Source organism: Branchiostoma floridae, chromosome 8 (assembly GCF_000003815.2).
Source record: "Branchiostoma floridae strain S238N-H82 chromosome 8, Bfl_VNyyK, whole genome shotgun sequence".
Taxonomy (NCBI): Eukaryota; Metazoa; Chordata; class Leptocardii; order Amphioxiformes; family Branchiostomatidae; genus Branchiostoma; species Branchiostoma floridae.
In genome coordinates this window covers 25571680-25575982 of record NC_049986.1, presented here as the reverse complement: position 1 = coordinate 25575982, position 4303 = coordinate 25571680, and positions in this window count along the sequence as shown.

Sequence of the window (4303 nt, the reverse complement as noted above, 5' to 3'; positions counted from 1 at the left end):
AGTGTCTCACAGGGGAGAGAATGCACCCAGCAGGGGGGACGGCACGCAGTCCTCGGTGCGCGAGCATAATCCACTGTATAGGTCGATTTACTGTCACGATTGCCCAAATCAGACCAGTTAATGTGTGTTTGTAGCCAAGAGATCCTCGTGAGGCTCGTCTGAATAAATATCAGGCTTTTTGGATGTTTAAAGTAAACTGTGTCTCCGTATTTTTGGCGTGGTTTGGGGCGGTATGGGGGTTTCACGAGGGTAGGATTACAGCACGAGGATTATCTACTTCCGGGTCAACGGGGCTTGGCAGTGAAGTAGTGATCACACTAATTTGAATTTTGGTACACATTCATATAAGAATTTATACTTTACATCTACGCTTAGAAATCAGAGTTGCGCTTATCATTTTTGGGTGAGGACTTTATTGATCACTCCTCGTAGACAAGATTATGAAAAAAAGATGTGTTATCCACGCCGACTTCGAGCTCAATTCCTTTTTAACCTTTATATTAACGATTTCCCGGCCCTATTAAATCCAATATCTTGTGACTCCCTATTCTTAAAAGATACTCCTGTAAACAGCATATTTTGGGCTGATGATCTTGTACTTGTATCGAAATCAGAATCAGGCCTAAAAGAATGCTTGAGTGCACTGGACCAATTTTGCTCTCTGTGGAAATTATCAATCAATAAGAACAAAACAAAAGTTATGATCTTTTCCAAAAACGGGCGGGCAGTCAATAACAAACATTCACCTTTCACATCTCAGGGTCAAACTATAGAGATAACCAACTTTTATACCTACCTAGGAATGGACATAACACCTTCAGGATCTTTTAGTCGAGCCATAAAACAGTTAAGATTGAAAGCACTACGGGCCTCGTTCAAATTGAAATCATTCTTATCATCTAATTCCAACCCCTCGATTTCCCTAGCTATTGATCTGTTTAACAGCCTGGTTAAACCTATATCCTACTTTATTGTAGTGAGCTCACAGGAATAAATGCACAATGCAGAGATCTAATATTCAAAGGGATTCCCGAATGTCAAAACATGTGAAACGACCAGAACATCTATAGCCACAGTCCTCAGCCCGATATTGGGATCAGAAGTTAATATACTTAGAGCCTCTCGTCAGGGAAATATATCAGAAGCCTCGCCTATCTATACTCGTCCCATTCTTGTTCGATTCAAGAAATACAATGACAAACTGAACGTGATATACCAGTCAGACACTTTGTTTAGGAACCAGAATATAACAATAGAACAACCAAAAATCTCATATGAAATACCTGACTTAGAATACGTACTCTTAAACTTCTGCAAAATTTTACTTCATGTACCGAAAAGCTCTGTCAATGCTGCCGTAAGAGGTGAATTAGGAGTATTTCCTTTATTCGTTGACAGTCAAACACATCTGATTAAATACTGGCTAAGATTGCATACTCTACCAAATGACAGGATTGTTAAAAAGGCTTACGACACTTCAGTCGAAAAAGAACATGACTGGGCTACTCACGTTCAGGACATTTTATGCCGACATGGGTTCCAAAATGTTTGGCTTAACCCCGCTGTTAATGCCAAACATTTTGGGAACATATTTAAAGAGCGTCTAAAAGACACGTTTCTTTCTGGCTGGAGGGAACAGCTCAAAAGCACCAACAAACTAAAAACCTATTCGAAAATTAAAAAACACTTTGGTATGGAAGAATATCTCAAATCAATTCATAATAGACCATTTAGATACAGCATTACAAAACTGAGAATAAGTGCACATTGTTTAGAAATCGAAAAAGGTCGTCACCGTAACACACCAGCCACTCAGAGACTGTGTCCTACATGTCATGAAAATATAGAAGATGAATTCCACTTTGTTATGAAATGTCCTACCTACAGTAAAGAGAGAGAAACATTGTTTAAGAATATTAGAACCAAAACACACATCCCTCTTACTGGTGCAGAAAACGATATTTTCAATATATTGCTCTCATGTTCAACTCATATATCCGTCTACGTAGGCCAGTTTCTTCATAATGTATTCCAAATGCGAGACCAGATTACTCATACATAACTGTACTGTTATCGATAGTGTTTTGTTATTGTTTTGTATGTAGCCTCTTAGTACTATTGTCTGTATAGCTATTAGTTGTTATTGTTTGCCATACATTGTACCCTGTGCGATTGTTGAGCAATAAACTCATTCATTCATTCATTTATTCATTTATTGAAAATGCGCTCTCAGAACTTGTAACGTTATTACCGGGAAGCCGGTAAAAATCACTCAAGCTACGCTGCGCAAAGCAAACAAACAATTTCCATAAGAAGCGCCGAAACAAGAAAATCTGGTTTACCGAGAACTGCGCAACAGTCAGACGAAGTCTCAACAATTTTTGTAAACTCCTCTCGAAAAAACCAAGGAGCTTTTATCAGATAAAAGCTCCTTGAAAAAACTGAACAATCTACCACAATACAGATAGCAGGGTACTTTGACTTTTTAGTTTTTAGCAGGGTAGTAGTTGACAATAGTGACATGGAACATCTCAACTACATGTAGTAATTGTTTATCATCTTTACCCAGGGTTGTCCAACTCAGTGCTATTGCACTGTTTTGCAGTGGAGCCCTGCATTACATAACTTGAAATGAAACATATACATGAATGAACAATAATGGTATGAAACTAATGGAAACAATAATAATGATAACGAAATACATGCTATCATAGTCGTCAGTTTCATATCGTCATTGAGTGGTCAGAGGTCAGAGCCGTTTTGCATGTGGTTTTAAAAGCAAATTTGGACGTGCATATCTTTAGAGATTGTGGCAGACTGTTCCATGCGACAATACCTCTATATGAAAACTTACGCTTCCCACATTCCAAACGAACAAGTGGTAGTTTCAAGGATAGATTCTGACTGTGTCGGGTGGGATAGTTGTGAGTCAGAAGTCCTTCGATAAACTATTGATGTATTTAGGAAGTTCATTGTTGACAGCGGCCTTGTACATTGATTGTAGCAGGTGCAAGTTTCTCCTTGATGTTAAGGTTTTCCAGAACAAGGTAGCTCATCAATTGCAAAGCCCCAAATCACATCGCAATAGTCCATTTTAGGTAAAACCATGCAGTTGAACAACATAACAAGAGTGCGTTGTGGTAGAGAAGGAATAAGGCGCCGTAATTAATTAGATTAACTTTTAGCTTAACTGTTTTGGGCTACAAAAACAGCCTGGGTACCATCCTATTTCTACCTGGGCTCCTTACACTCGCTTACCTAAAAAAAAATTGGGGAAGCGAGTGTAAGGAGCCCAGGTAGAAATAGGATGGTACCAAGGCTAACAAAATACAGGATCGAGCTATTTTTATAACGATTTGTTTTGGTATATATACGAGGAATATCAAGTTGATTTGCTCCCTTCCAGCAAGGAGGTTAAAAAAAACCTTTTTTTTAACCTCCTTGATTCCAGCATCTTGTATGAATTTGAGAACGGGTAGGAGGCAACCAATGCCGGAAAGTTGGGGAGTTGAGTAGCGACTTTGCAAACTTAACGCTAAGAGTTTCTCTTCTTTTCTCAAGGGACGGTAAACCTAACTGGGCCGGCAAGGGCGCTGTTGTAGCATTCATGCTGCAGGCCGAGAATTATTCGAAGTGTTCGCTTCTGTATGTGTTCAATCTTCATCACCTGTTGCGGTGTAATATTTGAGTTCCAAACTTGAGCTGCATATTCAAGGGTAGGGCGAATATAACCTAGGTAAAAACCAAAGAGGTCTTGAGCGGGGAGTCCGGAGCTTTTGGGTTTCTTCAACCAGAAGAGTCTTGAGCAGGCGCATTTTTACCTTCGCCAAGAAGGTTATATCTATGAACTAAATAACGCTGCATGTAGAAAATTGATAGGTCTTGCTTTCAGATTATAAGATATATAGGATTCTTGTGTATCATTATTACCGGTTATAGCGGTTTGAACAACTTTTAAAAAGGACATCCGAACAGGGATGTTGACCGCACATTTTAAAGTGTTTGTATGCAGGTCCAATAAAACTTTATATTAGCAGAAACGGTGACCGTACGGAGAATGGATTCGTGTTGTTTTCTGTACTAAATAACGCTGTAGAAAATTGACAGGTCTTGTTTTCAGATTATAAGATATGTAGGATTCTTGTATAGCATTATTACCTACGGGCGTCTTGTACAACTTTTGAAAGGATATCCAGACAGGGATGTTGACCGCGCATTTTGAAGTGGTTTATGCAGGCCTAGTAGACTTTATAATAGCCGAAACGTTGACCGCACGGAGAATGGATTCGTGTTGTTTTCTAAA